Below are 23,232 nucleotides of genomic sequence, written 5' to 3' on the forward strand. Positions count from 1 at the left end.
CTGGGTTAGCAGAGTCTGTAACCTGAAGCGTATGTAACCCGAGGTACCACTGTGTTTATAAAGTGTCTAATAGGCACTAGGTGCTGTATAGAATTCATAGCCAACACAGAGACCCCTCACAAAGGCTCATTACACAAAAAGCATGGAACACAAGCATGAAAGAAGAGGGGAGTTTCTGCTACCCAATGATGCTGCCTACTCTTGCCTCTTTGTTCACATTCCCCTCATCCCTTACAGCCTCATCTCTTTCTCACATTGCAGTCATCATCAGAGTGTCACGCACCTAGTGGTAAACTAGTGCATTCATTAATATTTTTTTTAAAAAAAGTTTCTTTTTTTATGCCATCAGTATAAAGTAATTGCAAACTATCCCATCAACTATAACCTGTTTCATTTTTATTTTTTTTACAATCAAGAGGTATAAAATTTTTATGAAACAAATAAACAAACTATACACAGGTAATGTCTTATCAGTGCTTATCAATAACTTCCTAGCTTTTATAGCACAACTCAATAAAATGTTAATATTAGCAGGCACCGAGTAGCTGTCACATGATACAGACATTGCCTGTTAGCTGTGTCTGCATTACATTCTTGATAATATATTTACCAATTGGGGTGTGTGTGTACTTATCCCTTCAGTCCCTGGTTGGGCACAAGTTGCATGTTGTTGTGTGTCAGTGCAGAATGACTCTGTAGGTACAGAACTGGATTGCAGCTCATGGATGTGCGGCGGGTCTGGATGTGAAATCATGGTTTTTATTTTCATTTAGATTGTACCGATTCTCTACATGTTTCCTCAGAAGTAAATCCCACTGGATTCAATATGGCTTTCCCCCAAATGAAGGTGTGCACTATTTCAGGATTAAGAGTGTTTAAAGGGCATATAAACATTAAAAACACACACATTTACATCAATGTTGTAAGGTAGACCAGTTTTATCAGGCCATGTTATGATTATGTCAGCATGCCAAGATTTGCCTAGCTCACTTTCCATGCCAGAGCTAAGCATTTGAACTTGGGGCTTCCTGGTTCACAATTTAGTGTTTTCCTGTGCATACCTACTCATAATAATAATAATAATAATAATGGAAGTTTTTAATGTTTGATGTTTTATCATGCTTTAAATATTCTGTTGGGAGCTGCCCAGAGTGGCCGGGGAGGCCCGGCGAGGTGGGCAGGGTATAAGTAATAAATTATGATTATTATACTCAGAAGTAAATATTATTACACTCAATGGGGCATATTCCCAGATAAGTATGTATAGCATTGGTAATCTTAATTCACTATGCTATAGTAGCATGTTGTTAGTAACTGTGGCCCTCTTTCGTAATCAAACATCTGCTGAATGTTTATACTATCTAAACTTATCTAAATCCCGAGTGCACAAAGATATACTTGTGGCTACATATTTTTTTTTGTTGGAGATGAGATTCCTAATTTTTTGTTGGCATCCATTTCCCTTTTGTGGTGCAGCATTAGCTGAGTCACCATTGCATATCATAAACAACCCCTCACCCATCCTAGTTCCGTCTGCTACTTTTAGAATACGCTGGCCATTCTTCCATCTACTCCCAGGCCAATGGATCAGCTGTGGACAGGGGTCTTCAAATGTTGGTGGCTCATTAGGTAAAGACAAACAAGCTTAGGGTAAATCTACCCCGCCCTGCATTTGCCTCCTGGAGAGCAAAAAGAAAATGAAAAAAAAAATATATCAGGGAGCTCCCTGCTAAGTACTCTAGGTCAAAAGCTGTTTCAACTGCTGGCGGGTGTTCCCACTTCCACACCCAGAAATACACCTGGTGATACACCTAGCAGCATATTTAAGTCTTGTGAGGCAAAGGTGAAGCAAAGTTGGATTGATGTAACTAACAAAGGGGGGGGGGGGCGGAAATATACTGGTTGGACAGCTCCATAAAGCTGTTTTATTATTTTTATTCACCAGAAGAATGGAGGATTCAGGCAATGAAGCCAGAGCTACTATAACTAATCTGTCATATCTCCTTTACTACCTTGGCTTGTTGGGGAAATGCTATTTAATTATTTAATTTCATGAAACTTATACACAGCTTGTTTGCTTAAAAAAAAAAATCCTTACTGTTGGGGGTGTGTGTGTGTATCAGATAGGACAGGAAAATCAAGAAAAATTTACGGCCCTACTTTAAAACATAAAAAGAAGTTAAAATACTAAACCAGATTAAATTTACTTCAGCTTTCTAAACAACTGGGTAGGCTTCTCTAAACAAGAATGATTTCAGCAGGAGATATTATGGGAAGAATCCGTCTCTTGCTGTTCCTGTCTTCCTCAGAGGACATCTTCTAAACAATATTGATTGAAACTGAGGTGTGTTTGTTTTGTATAAAACCTGTGTGCCCTGAGAGAAGGATAAGGCCAGGGCAGGGAGCACATAACTGCCAGCTTCCGGCAAAACCATCAATGGCCTGAGAGAACAGTTGGAGCAGACTCAGCCCTGCTTTTATTGGGGCTGATTTAAAAAAACAACAACAGCTGTGTGACCTGAGGGAAAGTAGAAGCCAGGAAGCCCAGGACAAAGAACGACTTAGGCCCAGGGTACCTTTGAACTCATATGTCCCAGTTCAATAACTGGGATAATCTTTTAATTAATAATAATAATAATACCTTTATTGTCAATGTACAACCTGTGTACAATGAAATTAACCGAGCCTCTGAGGAAAAATCTCTGGTTGTCTCCCTGAAAACCTTTTTTTTAATGCTACAAGGAGTATGCAGATGGTGAAGAGAAATTTATTCCTGGGATAGATGGTGAGCTATGTTTTCAGGGAGGAGCTATGTTGGGGGACGCAGGTGGCGCTGTGGGTTAAAGCCTCAGCGCCTAGGACTTGCCGATCGAAAGGTCGGCGGTTCGAATCCCTGCGGCGGGGTGCGCTCCCGCTGCTCGGTCCCAGCGCCTGCCAACCTAGCAGTTCGAAAGCACCTCCGGGTGCAAGTAGATAAATAGGGACCGCTTACTGGCGGGAAGGTAAACGGCGTTTCCGTGTGCGGCTCTGGCTCGCCAGATGCAGTTTGTCACGCTGGCCACGTGACCCGGAAGTGTCTCCAGACAGCGCTGGCCCCTGGCCTCTTGAGTGAGATGGGCGCACAACCCCAGAGTCTGTCAAGACTGGCCCGTACGGGCAGGGGTACCTTTACCTTAACCTTTATGTTTTCAGTTCTTATGAATGTGTGTGCATGTGTGTTTGTTTTTTATATATATATATATATATATATATATATATATGCAGGTTTTGGTGTCCTCGGGTGTCTTCCCGTGTAAAAGTTGGGGTGTCTAGGCGACGTTTCGACGAGGTCTCACTCGTCATCTTCAGGCTGGTGCTTTCGGCTTCTTGTTACTGGAACAGAGTAGGCTCTGTTCCAGTAACAAGAAGCCGAAAGCACCAGCCTGAAGATGACGAGTGAGACCTCGTCGAAACGTCGCCTAGACACCCCAACTTTTACACGGGAAGACACCCGAGGACACCAAAACCTGCATTCCTGTACCCGTGAAAATCTACGAAAGCATATATATATATATATATATATATGGTTAGGGTCATATACCTATCAGCTCCTGAAGAGCAAGCACATCAGTAAGCCTGAGAGAACCCTTGTTATTCTATATTTTGGACTATTTGTTTGTCGTACTATTCTAAAATGGTTAGCTGCCTTGTGTGCCTTTGCTGAAAGATAGTATATACGACTGCAACAAACAAACAATCTCCCTCAAATAGAATGATCATAATAACCCAAATGTGTCAATGGCGGCAAGCAGGAAGGAAAAAGAACAGGACATTTCAGTGTGAACTTGCTTGTTCCCTTCCCCACAGGCAATGGAGTGGACTGGACAAGCCTGCAATCATTTGTTAATACAGTGGTACCTCAGGTTAAGTACTTAATTCGTTCCGGAGGTCCGTTCTTAACCTGAAACTGTTCTTAACCTGAAGACCACTTTAGCTAATGGGGCCTTTTGCTGCCGCCACGATTTCTGTTCTCATCCTGAAGCAAAGTTCTTAACCCGAGGTAATATTTCTGGTTTAGCGGAGTCTGTAACCTGAAGCGTATGTAACCCGAGGTACCACTGTAATCTTCCAGGGGCCACCTACAAGCGCTGGATGGCAACAGAGACAAAAATGGGTGGAGAATTAGACTGACTCTTACCTTTGTATGTTAGTATGCTTTCTAGGAATAGAAAAGTCAGAGATTTGTACACCCCACATCTCCATCCTTGCAGATAAGAGGGATTATCTGTAGGGCAACCAGCCCCATATAGCCAGCATGGTTGTGTCTAATTAGTGCCTAAAGTATGGATAGGCAAACTAAGGCCCGGGGGCCGGATTTGGCCCAATCGCCTTCTAAATCCGGCCCACAGACCATCCGGGAGTGTGTAGAATGAGTAGAATGTGTCCTTTTATTGAAAATGCACCTCTGGGTTATTTGTGGGACTTGCCTGGTGTTTTTACATGAGCAGAATGTGTGCTTTTATTTAAAATGCATCTCTGGGTTATTTGTGGGGCATAGGAATTTGTTCACCCCCTCCCAAAAAAAATATAGTCCGGCCCCCCACAAGGTTTGAGGGACAGTGGACCAGCCCCCTGCTTAAAAAGTTTGCTGACCCCTGGCCTAAAGGGTTAAAACCATAGAGTCAGCTGTACTGCCAGGCTTCACCTTTGTCACTTCCCCTCACCTTGGGAGGAAATGGGTAGCCAAGCATTTTGTTTTTCTCACCCTACATGTGGACTTCATTATGTAAGGAGTTCTGAACTAATTATTCTATCCACATGGCTTTAACCAGCCTCTTTTGTTTGTGACCAGAATGGAGTCTGAAATTAGGATTTTTCTCTACCAGTAGTTTATAAATTTTTATCTTTTGTAACTCATCAACTGCCTGCCCATTTTTTCTGACTGCTATATGGAACAGAACAAGAATCTGGCCTTTGAAGGGTTTGTAAGTAATCCATTTTATAACCTCCCAAACATGTGGTCTATCTCTGTGCTAGGGAAATGTAAAAGTTTGGAAATAACTTTTAAAGGGGAAATTTTAAAGGTTTTGCAACCGAAATCTCCATGCTCTTCTTTGTTGCATGTTTTGCAATGTTAAATCTCTGCTGGGGTTCTTTCACCAAAGTGAATATACCCCAAACTTGGGCCTTGGCTTCCAGGGCTAAGGGCAAGGGCAAATTACAGACTAGCTAGAGCATTTGAGGAGGGTGCAGTGCAGAACCGGTGAGGGGTGTGGTCCTCTGTCTGTGATTCCCAATAGTGGGGCCCCACTGGTGGTGTGTAAATCACATCAATTCCAATTCTAAGGCCTTGTACTAATGTCCCCACAACTGCAAATCAGTAGACTTTTTTTTTTTGCTTCACTTGATCACTTACAGCTTCATCTGAATGTTGCATATTCTGTGCATGTTCTCATTTATGACTTTTGCAGAATGTGGCATTTATCAACAGTTCTGCTAATTCCTAATAGTCAATTAGTAGCAGGATATTGAACTTGTTCCCCTCGATGGAATTCAGGCTCTCATAAGATGCATGGTGTTGTCTCACTGTTCCAATTTATATCAAAGCTTAATGCTCATTGTTTTCCTAATTGCGCTCTTTGCCCTTGCTTGATGTTATTCCATTTTATCTTCTGTGCTGATGATCATAGCTAGAGGACGAATGAAAATGGTAAGTTGTCATGTCAGGTTTCCACTTAAAAGTTTGGCTACAATAGGACCATAATTAAACTCCCCAACTTCAAATGTTCCAAAATTCCCCAGCTGTCTCATGGTGCAAGACAGGATACAGTTCACATTATTAAACAATGGCCTCAGTAGCTATTTTGACCCACGTCTAGACTGATAGATTTCATCATGTGATTAATACAGTAAACTCTAACCCACTTTAGGCAGCCAGGCATTTTGTTGACTGTTTTGCAGAGTATCTAAATTTTAAAAACCAAGAATGATGCATCTAATGAAGTGGACTGTAGCCCGAGAAATCTTATCCCAGAGCAAAGATTTGAACCCTTATCTCCCAGTTACTAGTCCACCATGCCACACTGGCTCTCCAGAACAAACTGGCTACACCTACCGTATATGGTGTCATTGTCATCTCCTATGACCTAGCAACCTCACCAGGTCTAATGGGCACCAGCCGCAACTGATTCAAGTCATCTGTGTTTGTATCTAGCAAGAGCCTTAGGATGAAGTTCGTGAGGAAGTAGCAGACATCAAAATGAGGTTGTTTCAGGTGCTTTACAGCTGTCAGGTTGTACCCTGGCCTCCTGGGAAAAGCCACTTAATGACTAATCCCTTCTCTCTGCAAATACAACACCTGACTGTTATTCACTTCTGCCTGGAGGTAAGAGCACATGCAATTCAGCTGCAGTGATGGAGTATGGATAGGGATGAAGATCACAAGCAGGATTCAGTTTGGGGTTCCCAGTAGGTTTATAAAAAACAGTCACAGATTACCAGTTTTCTCCTGACTACCATGATGAGCCCATGTCAGTGTTCCAATTTTTCCTTGGTGTTCATTCACTTGTATATATTTGTTCTTCTGCCTGTCATTTTGAATTATTGTAACTCTGTCTTTGGAGGTTTTGAATATTTCTGAATAATTCATTCTCTCTGCTTTCCCTGGGATGCCGCTCAGACTGCTATTAATCATACTGCATTATTTAGCTGTGAGGAACTTAGGTGCTCTCCCCTCCCTCCAATTGTGGTTTTTCTCTACTCCACAAAGCAGCAGGACTTCTAAAAAGCTTTGATCATGAAAAAAAGGCTTCTTTATTTAGAGCAGAAATCCTATACATACTTTCCTGGGAGTAGGTCCCATTGTGTTCAATGGGACTTATTTCTATTTAGGATGGCAGTGTTAAGATCTTTCTTTCTTATTACATTTTGAGAGAATGTGTAAATCATTGATTAGGATGTGTTTTGATTCCAGGAAGTCATCTGAGGTTAAATCAAATCTGAGAAGTCTAGAATTCTCGGCACATACAGAGCAAAATCTTCCACAGGTGTGTGTGCAGAACTAAAAATGCACACATTCTTCTCAATGTCCAAATTCTCCAGTAATTTGTCTCTCCTTAAATTTATTTCATATATTTGGACTGGAGAAATTAGTAGAGACTCACAGCAGGCCCTGAAAAAGTGGAGGCAGGTGCAGAAAGGATGAAAATATGGGACATATTATGAGGGAGGCAATATTAAAGGGTGCATCGTCACATAGTGGAGAAGAAGTAAGCAAAAAGTGCAAGAGACTTATTTGCTTTTTGCTCTGAGAAAACACCACTCAGAGTTTTTCGTGACCACCTACACTACACCTTCTTCATGAAAAACCGTGAGGGCAAGAGATAATACTCTTTTCCTTAATAAAAACAAATTTATTTGTCTCAAATTGATTGCAGGTGTCCTCTGCATGTGGTTGTGCTTTTAACTTGACACTGCTAATCTACATTCAGGGTACAAAGAGTCTGTTCTGTGTGTAGCGGCACTCCCATTAAACTGACTCCCCACAATTTCAAACTGGCTCCTGGCAGCTACTATGCACCCCATGGGAACTGAATCAGCCTTAAACCAAGGCTATAGAGATGGCAGAGAGCTCTGCCCCAGCAGGAATTCAGACTGGAAACCAGAATTCTAGGACAATGAGCAGAGTGGATTTAGGGTTTGGGCCTGGACTATTCCAGAAACTACTGTATTTTTCGCTCTATAAGACGCACCCGACCATAAGTCACACCTAGTTTTTAGAGGAGGAAAACAAGAAACAAGAAAGCGACGCAAAGCCTCTTGAGCAAAGAGGGAGGAGCGCTCCCGCTGCGCTCAAGAGGCTTTGCATGGCTATTGCTGAAGTCAGAAGAGCAAGAGGGATTGCTGCGCACCGATCCCTCTTGCTCTTCTGGCTTCAGCGATAGCTGCGCAGCCTGCATTCGCTCCATAACACACACACACATTTCCCTGTACTTTTTAGGAGGGCAAAAGTGCATCTTATAGAGCGAAAAATACGGTATTTGATGAAAAGGGGACTTGACTATAGTATGTATTTCCAGCACCACTGCTACATTCACGGTGCAATCCTATGCAGACTCAAAAGACTCATAGAGTTCAATGGGGCTTGCCATCTTTTGTACAGTGGTACCTTGGGTTACAGATGCTTCAGGTTACAGATGCTTCTGCTAACCCAGAAATAGTACTTCGGGTTAAGAACTTTGCTTCAGGATGAGAACAGAAATCGTGCGGCGGCGGCAGCAGGAGGCCCCATCACCTAAAGTGGTCTTCAGGTTAAGAACAGTTTCAGGTTAAGAACGGACCTCCAGAACGTATTAAGTTCTTAACCCAAGGTACCACTGTATTTCCATTGCATGAAATGAATGTTCCGTAAACTATCAACCACCACCTAGTTGTGGACTTTGGGCTCTCAAATTTCATTGGCGCCCTGCGCTACACTAAACTTTGGCACATGCGCCCCTGCGCTTCATTCTATAGTATGGTTGTGATGCCCAGTGTGGCCAAACCAGTTGCACTTCCCTAAAACTGCCTCTGCACCGCCCCCTTTCTTTGGCTTTAGCAGTAGTTGCAAGCAAGGAGAAAGCAGGGGCCTGGCTGAACAAATCTCTGAATACTTGTAAGGTCTCAGTGTCACTTGATGGATTAATTGCTTGCTTGTTGTAACTGTCTTAAGAGGTTAATTAAACTCACAGCAGGTGTTAACATACCTCTGGCCATAGGAGGTCTTGCTTCTGTGAAGGGAGATTAATTGGATGAATGAACAATTGTAAGTCAATGGAGCGTATCCCTTCTGCTGACTTGAGGGGTTTCCTTCATTTCAGCTGTGGAAGTCATCCAAGCTGCCTTTCCTCAGCTCACATAGGCCTAGCAGGATAGGTTTATCACTTTTCTTTCCCCAATGGGACAGCCAATGTTAATTCTTTCCCCCGCTTAATAGCAAAATGGCAACCTGCAAGAGTATTGCACTGAATGCAGTATCCCTGCAACATAAGGCACAATCACTAAAACATACCCTCCAGCCATTCTCTGATGAAAATAGGGACATCCTAAGGAAAAATGGGGCATTCCAGGATCAAATTAGAAGCCAGGATGGCTTCTCTAAATCAGGGATGCCCCTGGAAAAATGGGGAACTTGTAGGTCTGCTAACAGCTGGAGTGAAGATAGTGGTAGTATTTTAAACAGCTCGCTGGAGGTTCTTCATCAATAGCATTAACCAAACATTACAATTTCATACATTGCTAGAACTCATGGACATCCAATGAAGCTAAATGTTGGAAGATTCAGGACAGGTAAAAGAAAGTACTTCTTCACACGGAGCAAATTCCATAGTTTAACTCTGCACTTACAGGAGGCAGTGGTGGCAACCAACCTTTAGATGGCTTTAAAAGAGGATTTGGACCAATTCATGGAGGGAGAGGGCTACTAATGGCTACTAGCTGTGATGGCAATGCTCTGCCTACACAGTTGGAGGCAGCAATAGTTCTGAATACCAGTTGCTGGAAGCCATATAAAGGGAAAGTACTCTTGTGCTCGAATCCTGCTTGTGGGTTTTTCTCACAGGCATCTGGTTAGTCTTCTGGTCTTAATTTACAGCATAAAATATATATCAGCAAGACAACACTGATACAGGCTTGCCTACCTCCATATGATACAGCTATACTTTTGAAGAATGCATTTATAACACAGTGATACTTAATGAAGGATGCATTTATAAACAAATGTGCATTAATGCACATTAGTTTATAAATGCGGCCTTCGTTAATGTGGTTTAACCTTTATGTTGAAACAAATATTTACTTGGAAATTATTTTTTTACTGGAACATTTGCAGTTATTTCAAAACACGGCAACTTCCCTTTCATAGTTGTAAATTGGAAGAAGAGAAATAGAAGACATTGGAAAATTAACACACTTACTTGAGCACACTCAAACCCTATGTGAATTCTCTTTCAGTAGACATTCAGCTAGCATCCTCACTGTTAACCTTCAGAGGACATAATGGTAGGGCTGTCCCTAAGCACACTGAGGGCCAATGGTAGATATAGTTCTCTTGAAGGCCATGGGTAGTCAAAATTGGTGCTGAGGTTTCCTGCATGGATGTGCAGGCTAATGAAAAAACCACTGGGTGGCCCAGTGGCACACACACAAGAGCTTTAGGTATCTTATATTTGTTGTTGTTTAGTCGTTTAGTCGTGTCCAACTCTTCGTGGCCCCATGGACCAGAGCACGCCAGGCACTTCTGTCTTCCACTGCCTCCTGCAGTTTGGTCAAACTCATGCTGGTAGCTTCGAGAACACTATCCAACCATCTCGTCCTCTGTGGTCCCCTTCTCCTTGTGCCCTCCATCTTTCCCAACATCAGGGTCTTTTCCAGGGAGTCTTCTCATGAGGTGGCCAAAGTATTGAAGCCTCAGCTTCACGATCTGTCCTGAGTGACCACTCAGGGCTGATTTCCTTAAGAATGGAGAGGTTTGATCTTCTTGCAGTTCATGGGACTCTCAAGAGTCTTCTCCATCACCATAATTCAAAAGCATCAATTCTTCGGCAATCAGCTTTCTTTATGGTCCAGCTCTCACTTCCATACATCACTATTGGGAAAACCATAGCTTTTATACGGACCTTTGTTGGCAAAGTGATGTCTCTACTATATAAGATAATAAATAGGTATCTTATATAGTGGGACTCAATTTGAAGTACACATTCATGGGATCAGGTCTTCGGAGTCCCACATTTTGCTTAGGGCATCTATTTCTAAATAGGATCATGTGAAATATGAGGTTTAAAGAGTTAGGCCCCAAAGTACGTTATTCTAATCTTCCTCTCATACTCCCTCCAACAATATTCCAGATAACCAATTTATGTGGTGTTAACTCTTTTCAGACTACTTTTTAGAAGAGCTTGAATAATCTTATCTACATTGTGGCAGTACAAAGCAATGAAAACACAATAAGTAATTAAACAGTTTTTTTAAAATAATTAAAAAAAAACCTCTTTCATTCTCCCTGCTGTAGCTCCAGGGGGACTTTTGTTATATTATGCAGTGTACGAAGTTAGTTAGCAAAAGATAATCCATTCAGGCCCTTTGAACGCTTGCCAATTATAGCACACATTGACTTTCAGCAATAATACAATAAAAGAGCAGAGGAGCTGCAGGATTACATATTTAATTTACTTTAAACACATCCAAAAGGAATGAATTTTAAAACATTTTATCCAGTTCTAAAGTAACTTAAATGTCCATGAATCTCAAATGTCAGAGCACTAGAAGGTCAGGGGCTTTAAATAAAAGGAGTCAATACAGCAAAGCGAAGCATTATGCCACACTACAAATTCATGCAAATCTAGGAAATAGGAAGTTTGGCATTTTCAAAGAGCCCATCAAAACCACAGCACAACCCATCCCTTGTTGCTAGTTACAGGCTGAATATTGTTGCCCTCTAGTGACCAGCATGTTCTTCAGTTGATTGCTCCGCTTTGTGTTTACCTCATCACCTCTATATGCAGTTCGATGCAAGAGGTGCCATTTTTGTCAGTTCAGAAAATAATATATAACTGGAACGTTAGGGTAGAAAAGAGATATACACGGAGACCCTCCCCTAGTGTAGCAGACCAAGGCTACATTCCCAAGGATACTTGCTATCACAGCTGGGAGACCAGAGGCAAATAAAGCTTTTCAGAAGTAAGTGGATGGAGGTGAAATAAGACAGGGATGAACTCCCTTGGTCCCTGGTGTGACTCTGTTGAGCTTCTAGGTGCTTTCTGGTCAATTGCAGCAATAGGTGGGGTTGCTATATGTCCAGATTTTCCTGGACATATCTGGAATACTGCAGTCAGCAGGAGTGTCCGTGCGGACATCGGGGAAATGTCTGTGAAAATCTGGACATGTGGCATTCCATGTCGACAGTGGCGTTTTTGCTGTTTTAAAAAATAGCTAAAAACAATATGGTAGGCTAGTACTCTAGTAGAAGCTTTCACATGGGTCAAAGTGTAAGAGAAAGGCTTCCAGATTCTGACAGCCACAGTTCCTGGCCTGACACCTCCCCAGCATTTTACAACTTATCAGAAAATAAGTTCCTTTGGGTACAGTAGCGTTCAGTATATACCTTTAGGGTCAGCCTGTTCATAATTTAACTCTGGATGATTTGCATTCCTTTACAATTGGCCTTGGGGTGCCAACTTGAATAAAATATTGTGGGGGGGGCAGGTAAGTCCCACCCTGCTTAATTGATCACATGTCAGCATTCTGGTTAGGCACTGAAAATATAGGGTTGCCTAAAAAAACCAGTACACCCCCAAAGTTGAGCTTTTTAGGAAGACCCTACAATTGTTGAGCCAAAAATGATTTTTCCATTGACTTAACTAAGATCCAGGACAAAGCGCCGCCTTTTGGATATTCCCCCAGAGGTTTTGAAATCACAGTCATGTAAAGGAAAACCTGGGCGAATGGCGGCTCTATGAAAATATTACTGTGGAGATGCCTGCCTGTTGTCAATAGGCGAGGAGTTCGAAAGTGTAGATGCTAGGAGACTGATTTCTTATAAGTGCAGAATGATTATTATGTTGCACCAGTTCTGCAGATTGAAGTGGTGGAGTCGTCTTATAGGGCAATCCTACAAGTAAATTGGTCCAAGCTTTGTACACTAATAGCAACACCTTGAACTTGGTTCAGTAACAAATTGGAAGCCAATGCAGGTCTTTGAGCAGAGGTTTTGTATGCTGACAGGGTCTCACTACCTACCATTCACTAAATTCTCTATTCCTTAGCCAGTTGTTCTTCCTTCCTTCAACCAGTGACCTTTCAAACTTCCAAACTTTTAGTACCCCTTCCCCATGGGTGGGTAGCCTGTGACCCACCAATCTCATTTTATGTAGCCCCGTAAAGGTAAAGGGCCCCTGACGGTTAAGTCCAGTTGTGAACTCTGAGGTTGCGGCGCTCATCTTGCTTTACTGGCCGAGGGAGCCGGCGTACAGCTTCTGGGTCATGTGGCCAGCATGACTAAACCGCTTCTGGCAAACCAGAGCAGCGCACGGAAACGCCATTTACCTTCCCACTGGAGTGGTACCTATTTATCTACATGCACTTTGACGTGCTTTCAGACTGCTAGGTTGGCAGGAGCAGGGACCGAGCAACTGGAGCTCACCCTGTCGCAGGGATTTGAACCGCCGACCTTCTGATCGGCAAGCCCTAAGCTCAGTGGTTTAGACCATAGCACTACCCTCATTTTATGTAGCCCTCATTTTATGCCTCCAAAAGCTGCCTGAATATTCAGTCCCATCAGATGTTTTGTCTTTATTTTTTCTGTGCTTTAAAAATTGCGCCCCCCCCCATGTAGTTTCAGGGCAATCTGTTATTTGTTCAATAAAAATAAATGGATTGGTTTAAAATTATTTTCTGGGTTGTATGGCTTTGGGTAGACTTTTCATATCTAGGATCTAGATCTAGCATGCAGCCCCCGACAGATTATTCCTAAAAGAAGGGGGCAGAAGAAAGATTGGCCACCTCTGCCCCCACAACCTCATTCAGGTGGGGAAATTTTCTACTGCTAGATTTTTCTACTGAAAAGTTTCCATTTCTAGAAATATATTTTAATAAAAAATAAAGAATACAAAGCCCACACCCACAGTAACATTAGTGTGCTTGTTTCCTTTCTGTTTTGTTTACAATACCACCTATGTCCAGGGTGCTTTACAAAGAATGGTTGGACAGGTTTCTGCCCCAAGAGGCATACAGTCTAAAAGTTGACACAAGGGAATTGAAGGAAGGGGAAGGAAATGGAAGCAGGGATTAAACAGGGAAAGAATATATGATGATTACAATGGCATGTCTTTAGTTTAGTTACAGTAGAGGGTATTGAATCTGAGAGGTTACTCCAAAGGCTAATTATGGGTACAGTCCAGCCAAGACAGGACAATTGGCATGAATACAATACAACTTTGATATTAGATATGACTGGTAATTAATTTTCCCTGCTGACTGTTCCTGTGAAGCACATGTATATAAATAGCTCTTCAGATATGTGCCAAACTTTTCCGGAAAATCTACAGCACTGCCTTCTCAGTCCTCATTCAACTGGGCTTTCTGCCCTTCACCCACCATACCTACCTTTTCTTCCCACTCAGTCCTGCCAACAGTACACAGACTCTTCATATCCCCAGCCAAATGGAACTTTCATTGCTGCCATAAAAGATGCATCTTTTGTTACAGTAGTTTCTGATGCATCAACTTGAGGCGTTGGAATGTCCAGGAACATCATTTTGACCTCACAAAAAAAAGAGAAAAGAAAACAACAAAGACTGATGGAAGCAAGACAAGCACTGCTGGCATAGAATTACTTGATTGTCCTTTTTGCAACCCTTTCCTTCAACTCATATAAACATTCTTAATTTGTTTAAGTACTTTTATTTGATATTTGGTACTTCAAGTTGGCTACCTTGAAGACTTTTTGAGGAGAGGGGGAATAAAAATGATAAAAATGATTTTAATAAAATAAAAGATGGGATTTCACAAAAGTCTATGCCCTCTCACTTGGAAGCTAGACTCTTTGAACGCAACAGGACATTTTGCTCTGAGTAAATATGCAGTGGCTGCACAACCAGTAATTCTCCAGCATCTGTTTCTCAAAGATTCCATAAAAATATAACATCAGCTCAACTGGTTGGTCCATAGACCTTATTGCTGCAGCTGCCAAAAGGACCTTAGCACACTTTAGATTTTTCTCTATAAAAGCCTTGAATGTGAACAAATGCTGTGCCGACTTTTTTCTTTCCTCCTTTTTAAATTTTACATCCATGTAAATAAATATCAGAGAGTGTCTAAGGTTAAATGGGCAGTTTACTCCTACACATCTCCCTCCGCCCCCTGCTAGAAATCACACAGTTTTGCATCATCCTACAGCCCCAAACATTTGGGTTATCTGGAAATTAAGAAATATTGTTCAGTTATCCATGCAAGAAAAGTATTTGGTTTTTAGGAATTTGGGGAAACAGAAAAGCAACGAGTCATTAAATCAGTGGACAAAACAGCTGCAGATACAAGTGCAGTGAATAGTGAATGCAGGCGCCACAAGACGCACTCAAATACAAGTGCGCACCAATTATGCCAAACGTGTCTTATTACAGTGAAGTGTTTCTGGAGAAAGGAAGGAGGTACGCTCTGAAGGGTTCTGTTCAAATTGCATGCAACGGTTAAGGCTTGTCTCAATCACCGACAAGGCTGTAATTATCAGAATAATGCAACCAATATTTTTGCACTTGTGGAGCACTTCAGCTTCCCCACAAAGAACTGTAATTAGCCAGCAGATGGCGCCAGAGATGGAGAGCAACCCACTCCGAAAAGGGCCAGAGAGAGACAAGATGAAGAGAGTACCGTAGTAATAGCTTGTGCTGGTGACTGAGCTAAAAAGAAAAGGCATTTTTTGAAACAAACAAAACAAACATGCATGACCCCAGGGAGCAGGAACTGTAGGGAAGCAGGGGGGCAGAGGTCTATGGGGTCAGTCTACCAGGCTGGGGGCAATCTTGAGTGTGAAGTTGTTATGGAGCAATGTTGCCTGAATGTGTCGCACCTGTTGGCTCCACACACACCCTGAACAAATGATAATTTAAAATTGGAGGTGGGGGGGGGAGTAGTGTTTGTCAGAGGTGCTGGATTTATGAGATAAGAACTCTCTTGTTATTGTGTTTGTGCCCGTCGTTTAATAGACTGATATACGGTATGTCCTTCCCTCTGAGGCTTAAGCAGCCACTTCCAAAGTCCATGCCAGATTCTGAATCTGGCCATCTGCTTCCTTGTGGGAAAATGCTGAGGGCTGTACTCAGGGTAGGGGGGCAGGCGGACCACCCTCATAGCTACTACAGTATTTGCATGAGGAGAAAATACCCCACTGGAGAGCCTCACACAATTACTGCTTTACCTGCAGTTACCGCTTCTGCTTTAACTTGTTTTGACTACTCTGAAATGTTGTGTAAGTGAATAATAATAATAATAATAATAATAATAATAATAATAATAAAAATAAAAAATAAAAAAATAGTATTTAGACTGTGCTGGAACCATGCTATCTTTGACTTGGGGGTTGAAGCCATGAAAGCCAGAGTCCCCACACTGTCCTGTGACACCAGGGCAGGTTTATCTATCCATGCAAAATGGTGCATCTGAACAGGACTAGCATTTTGTTTTCTAGATGAACTGTATCTGCCTCTCGTCAGAACAGTTAAAATAAAAGCAAAAAAACCCTCCCCCCCCAGAACAATGCTTCAAAAGGCTTTTCATTTTTTGCAGACCTGCCTTGACACTACAATAAAAATGAAAGGCACTGTCAAACCCTCTAAGTTTCCCTATTTTCCAGGGAGGTCCCCTGATTTAGAGAAGCCGCCTTGCTTTCTGATCTGATCCTAGAATGTCCCACATTTCCTTAGAATGTCCCTATTTTCACTGGAGAAATGTTGGAGGGTATGGAGTTATCCGACCCCTGAGCTGTTTGAAGGCAATCTTGTATAGAGAAGTTTTTAAAAAAATGTTTAATGTTTTATTATGTTCTTGTATATGTTGGAAGCTGCCTAGAGTGGCTGGGTAAACCCAGTAAGATGTGTGGGGTATAAGTAGTTATGGAATGGGACGTTCCTATTTTCATCGGAGAAATGTTGGAGAGTATGCACGGTTTGAAAATACAAATTGATGAAAGGGTGGAACAGCAACAGGAAAAGTGCTGTGGAACAGCAGACAGAGGCCAGCGTAGGAGCTGCGCCATGTGAATAGCTCCAGATATCACAAACGTTTCTCAACCATTAACAGAATGTAAGCCTTGAAACACAATGGGTTTTCATACTTTACGCCAGAAAAATGCCCCTCATCCTGACTGATGGGTGTGTGTGCAAGGCAACCAGATTATCACAGGACCCTTGTATGTATATTCTCATTTGCTCTGTACAAAGACACAGTAGACCTTCATGGCTCCCAGTTATTGGAGGCCAATCTGCTGCCCCATATACATTTTACCTGGACTGCAATTTTGGCAGCATTTTTTTTTACCTCAAATGACAGCCTTATGTGGGAGAATAATGAAAGCAATACCCATAATAAATAATAAATAATAATAAAATAATAAAGCAATACATTCATTAGGAGAAGTTGACCCTGGTGTCCCATGTAGCAGCATGTCTTTCTTTTGGTTCTATGGGAAATGGCAGTTGGGGGTTTCTAGCTAGATGTATTCAGCCCTTGCTGAACTGGTTATTTTATGTTAGTGGTTAATGGAATTAAACAGCAACTCTTAACTAAGCAAGCGCTGAAGATAAGCTTATACAGCACAATTCCTTCTGTACCGGTAGTGTTTCTGCCATATACTGTATTGCCTTGTCTTTCTTTATATAATTTAGTAAAATATAATTATTATACCCTCTAGATGGCAGCAATGTAACCTACATTCTTGCTGGGAAAGGAAGATCTGCCCCCCCCCATACATTTGTGACATTTGGGCCTACCACTGGCTACTGAAATGGATGGTAGCGTTCAGGTGGGAAGGACCACACTTGTGGGATTGTGTTATGGCCCCCTGCCTGGTACATGGGATCACATTTACTTGGTTAGTGTGTGAAGAGGTCCTCAAGGCACAACTGAGAGGGAAATCTCACCAGGAGCGTGTAGCACTGTGTGGCCCTTGAATTACAAGGCAAATCAGGGTGGTTGGGGGAAGGCTCTCGCGTTTCTGAGTTGGACTGTGCTGTTGACAAGGCATCTTGCAGTAGATCAGAGACTCCCTAAGTTCTTGAGTCACTTCCTTGGCTATCCAAAAAATATGCTCAGATAGATAGGTGGGGGGGGGGATCTTTAATTTTGACATACAGGTCTAGATTTTAATCACATTTCCCCAGGGTACTCCACTCCGAAGAATTTGGTGGAGAGGTTAAAAGCTGTTTGTTTTGCACACAAACTTATACTCTCTCCTATGGAAATCAGTGGAGAGATCTACCTTTTCCAGGGAGAAGAGGCTGTAGCTTTCAAAATCTATGATGTGGGGAGAAGCTGACCCCCGCCAATGACCTCTGAGGCAGCAGCAGCATATTTGCTGAATTTGAGTTCATGCATGTGTGTGTGGCATTTTAAAGAGCAGCTTTAAAACAGATCAGGCTGCTTCTCAAAGCTTCTGATATAGATGGAAGTCAAATTGTATGTAATGTTTATCAGTTTCAGTGCAGTACTGTGTGATAATGTGTGCATGCAGCTTAAAAAGAAATTATTTGCAAAGGATACGTTTTATTTGTCAAATAATTTTGTAGAGAAATATAAAAGTGTACATGTAGCTTATGATGCCATTAAAATGTGTTGATGGTTATTTTTCTAAATATGAAGAGCTATACAAGTTTAATTTTTTTCTGTTCTTTTGAACAGGGTGGTTTGTTTGTATAATTCATAGCCTTTTTTGAATCCGACCCTTCCCAGCACCCTATACTCACTTTCCTGGGAGTAAAATTGTAATCCTAATACCATTTACCTGGAAGTGAACCCTACTGAATTCAATAGGACTTGCTTTTTAGCAGACATGGTTAGGATTGTTCTGTAAACCAATGGGACTTACTTTTGAGTAGATACAGGATTATCTCTCTCTTCCCATCCAATGCTACTTTAAAAGCAATTAGGCAGTGCTTTCTTGGGTGCCATTGCTGTTGTCTGCAGATTGTGGGGACGGATGGGGCAAACATTGGTACTTACTGTGATAAGTTCCTTCTCTGCAGGGAGGAATGGGATCTGGCCTGCTCACTTGGCTGCTGTGGAGGCAAGGGGCACAGGTGCTTAGGGGGTACAGCTGACAGTTACTTCCTGGAAACAGGGGGATGCTGCCTGGAGGAGGGTCCTTCATCTGATGACCAGGGGAGATTCTTGCTTTCTAGTTGTACTGTGTCATTTTTGAACCTGTACGGTACATTGCACTGTCAGAACACCTGACACACAAACGGAGAGCCCTTAATGGTTCATCAGAAATAGACCACTTTTATTCAAGTTTTCCTCCTATGTTAACTCATCTGCACAGCCCACTAAAACCCCTGCTCCACAGATAAATATGTGGAGAGAGGCTTTGTTGAGAACTAAATTGACTCACCTTTTTCTTCTTTTATGTGATAATTGTCTGTGTCATTGCACTCTCTGTTGTCTCCCAGGTTTCCCCTCCCCTCTGTTTTCTCATTTCATGTTATTTTTCTATTTTTAGTGTTGATTGTTACACTTGTTATTCATTCTGCATTTTGTATATGTTTATATCAATATCAATTCTTTATGAATAATAATAATAAATAATACATTTTGTATATGTTTATATCAATATCAATTCTTTATGAATAATAATAATAAACTTTTTTTTAAGGGCATAGCATGTTTCATCAGCCAAAGGCGCTAGGCAAGCCTCCCCGGGGAGAGCCTTCCACAAACAGGGAGCCATTGTGGAAAAGGCCTGTTGTCGTGTTGCTGTCCACCAGACAACGCACAGCAATGATTCAAACCTACATTGCAAAAAAATAAACATCCGCTCCTGCGGGTAAGTGTTCCTTTAAGTTGGCATGCAGAAAGATCAATTGAAACGTAGTGGCACAGGTTTCACCACAGCTCTGTACTCTACAAGCAACATTCTCAACCAAAATAGTTCTAATTATTATTTGCCACAGTACATTAACAAAACACCAGACAGAGATTCTGTGGGAGTTTCAGTGCATCATAGGAACCCCTTGCTGCTGACAGTAAAGAAATGTTTGGATCATTGAAGCCGATTGCCCGTGTTTTTACAAATTGATGTGGATTATTTGTAGACTGACACCGATCATGCCTAGCGTTGATAATGGATATGTGCTGTTTGCATATACAGATCAAATAACTAAGAATAAAAGAATCATGGTTCATGCCTTTTCTTTTCAAAAGCTTTTAATAGTACACATTTGTTTTTGTCATTTGTAAAGATTTACACTCATAAAAAAACATTTTAACCCAGTATTCCCCAATAGTACCATCTTTTGTTGCCCTCACCAAACACCCAATTTTAGGTCTCTATACCTGATACAGTTTAACAATATATTATCTATTAAATACAAAGTTCTAAAATAGTTACTAGGTTGTTAATGGACATTGGTACTGCGGCTACTCTAGCAATTTTTGTGAAAGATTCTATGTGGGTTATTATAGTCAGTGAGGCATTGAAGGGGAAACTGAGGCATACTTTACAATTATAAACCCCCTTTTCTGACCAAAACCAGATTTTCTGTTGAGTGCAATTTACAGAAGCCAAAAACATTGTATCTTCTTCCAAATTATCTACAGTTTAAATAACCTGTAATCTACCTAAAAGTTATAGAAATACCATGTGCAATGTTTGCAAGTATGGAATTTACATTTTTCTTTTTCCTCCCTCAGACATGGTAGCAAGTGTTTACCCTCATAATATACACTGGCAAAAGCAGAATACTCTCTTCCTACCAGTATACAGTAAATCCACAATATTAAAGTGCTGGTGTGCTTTAAAACAAACTGGATAGCATTTCTCGGTTGGGTTTACTAGGGGCAATATGCTTTAAATTAGTATGTTTTAAAATAACAACAACAACCTAAGAACTTAGAACTGCAGCATCAAAGAATAGGAAAGATCTCGTTCTAAACACACTCAGATGCACCAGAGTCCCAGTGAAGTCAATAGGAATCACATACATATAAATGGCAAATTCACACAATTGTCCCCACCCTCTAATGATTGCAACTTGCAATCATTTGAAGCACCCATTACTTGTCAGTAAGGCTGTCAATAGAGTCAGAATTTTTATCTGATCAATAATGGACTTTAAAACAGATGGCGGATTAAATGTTCATAAATTAGCATGTTACAAAAACCTCATTAGTATAGCATTTTTCTTGCAAATAAAATTAATTTGTGACATGAAATCTTAGTTAGTTGCTCTCTAAGCTAACCTACTCGTTTTGTTCAAATGGAATTCTGCAACCAAGTTTTTCAAATACACGTGTGTTTTTTTAACATCTGCAGAGCCCCAAGAAACTTGAGCCAGGTTGTGTGGGTCCCAGTGTGAGCTTTCATTTGCTGTTTACCTTGCTGTTAGAGCGTGTTGTGTGCATGCACGCACACACACACCACATATGCTTAAACTGTGACTAAAATTATGCAACACAATCCCAGTGATATATATTCAGAAAGCTCATTGAATTCACTGGGACTTACTCAGTAGAAAGTGTGCTTTAGATCATAGCCTTACTGTGTAATTCTTTACATGCCTACATGCAGGGTAAGTGTGTAAAGGATTGCAGCCTTGGTTTACTTATCACACTGAAAAAATGATTGAAGTTTTATAACTCTCGTCAGCCATTAACAAATCAGTGGAGAAAAGAGCTATGAATGTAGCTGAATTTATTTCGCGGGTGCATGCAATCCACATCCAAATGAATTCAGCAGGGGAAAAAACCTTAATGCTTGAGATGCAGTCATTTCAATAATAGCTGCTGAAATGAATGATAGTTGGGCAAGAGCTTGTTGCTTGTGTAGTGCATCTACTATGAAATTGTCAAGCGATTGGCCTCTTTGAAATGTGTTTAGAACTGGGAGCTAAAATTAAGTTCTTAAATCCTTACCCTTGATATTGGAAAAACAGGTAAAAACATGTATCTCAAAACGTATCAGCTCTGGTCTCAAAAACCTCAGACTAAAATGCCAGAACTTAGGCCTCTTCTATTTCCAAGATGCTTGGCAGGCTTGACAATTGCTCTAGAGATTTCTACAAAAATATATATTAAAAAATCAGCATAACCATTCTACAGAATTTGTGTATTTCTCTTTAGAACCTTTTTGTTTTCTTAAAAAAAGTCAAATTATATATATATTTCAAAAAAGCCCATCCCAAAGGTATTTAAAATTCTTCGAAGATTATTGCACATGCTTTAGTACTGTAATTGGATTTTCAAAAGGGCAACTAGAAAATATTTGTATCACAAAGTAGTTTACATGCATTATTTTCCTGAATGCATTAGGTTACAGTAAGTTTTGTATTGATCTTTTTATTGAATATGATTTTATGAAGCAAATCGTTGCTTTATTGATATGCACATGGAATTTCTGAGTGGGAAAATCCCCAAGCACTGAAAACAGAACATCTTTAAACATTATTTTTTTTAGGATACTTGTTACAGTTCTTGAGATTTCAGTGTACATTACATTTTGCACCACATTCCCCTCTGAAATATTGCACATTATGCTCTTTGTGTGTAGTCTTTGTAGATTTGATTGCAGCCAGATCAATACTGTACATTTTAACAATTGCTGAAATTGTGTACCATCATTTTATTGACACCTCGCTATTCCATTATCAGAATCCCTTTGCCAGGGGTGGGGAACCTGCAGCCCTTTGTGTTGTTGCACTCCCAACTCCCATCTTTCCTGACTAATGACATGCTGAATGGGGCTGATGGGAAATATGGTTGAACAGCATCTGGAGAGCCATAGGTCCCTCACCTCTGCTGTATGCAGATGTTTGAAGCTAAGCATAGTGAGAAGATCAAGACCATGTTCCTTTGCATGACTCACTTCTGATGTCTGTGTATTACTTTGCCATATTTACACTGTAGCCTATGCTTGCAGATACCAATGAAAGTCACCCCTGCCTGCCATTTGTATATTCTAATATTGGGTACATAGATTGTGAGGTTGGGAATGACATGTGTTAGGCTCTATGTGTCTAGCCCCGTATGCACACAAGTTAGATAGATGAATATGCAAATGGCAGGGTTGCCTGTCTGTGTGTGGGAGTGGGAACAGAAAAAAGGAGCATGGTCCCTGATACATTGTCCTTGCATAGCTTTGAATATCTGCATAGGGCTTTGGTGAATGAGAAAAAACCTCAAAACCAAAGCAAAGGATTAAACATATTTCCATCTTACTGTGCTGTCTTTTTATCCTGCCCCCCCCCCCCGTTAACTAGAGAAAATTACAATGATAGACCGGTTTCTAAGAATTGCACTGATTGTGGTAATATGATTAGTAGGTCCAAAAATCATAACTTTTAGTTGATGAATTTGTTGAATTCAAAATTTCACATTCTATTTCAAACTCAGTGGCTTGGAGAAACAAAAGCATTGGGGTGTTCAGGATATTGCACAAGCAGGGATGATACTGAACCAAGATTCTATTGGTACAGAGAGCTCCGTAGGATACATGGGTGTTAATTCAGATATGTT

The 23,232-nt window shown here is 41.1% G+C and overlaps 2 long non-coding RNA genes across 12 annotated transcripts in view; one reads left to right on the forward strand and one right to left on the reverse strand.

Moving 5' to 3' along the window:
* Positions 1-762: 762 nt before the first annotated feature.
* Positions 763-9,050, reverse strand: LOC310839453. The gene is made up of 3 exons (XR_014561528.1): positions 8,724-9,050; positions 5,396-5,669; positions 763-1,679 (listed from the first exon to the last, which is right to left on the reverse strand). It is a non-coding gene; the product is annotated as an uncharacterized lncRNA (long non-coding RNA).
* Positions 2,132-23,232, forward strand: part of LOC310839445 — a 43,290-nt gene continuing 22,189 nt past the window's right edge. Inside the window, exons 1-3 of one of the 11 annotated variants that reach the window (XR_014561507.1) lie at positions 2,132-2,572; positions 2,743-2,785; positions 19,376-19,546. This is a non-coding gene — a long non-coding RNA (uncharacterized lncRNA). The other 10 variants (XR_014561508.1, XR_014561509.1, XR_014561510.1 and 7 more) reach the window with 10 other exon arrangements.

This window comes from Podarcis gaigeae, assembly GCF_964106915.1.
Source record: "Podarcis gaigeae genome assembly, chromosome: 2".
NCBI lineage: Eukaryota > Metazoa > Chordata > Lepidosauria > Squamata > Lacertidae > Podarcis > Podarcis gaigeae.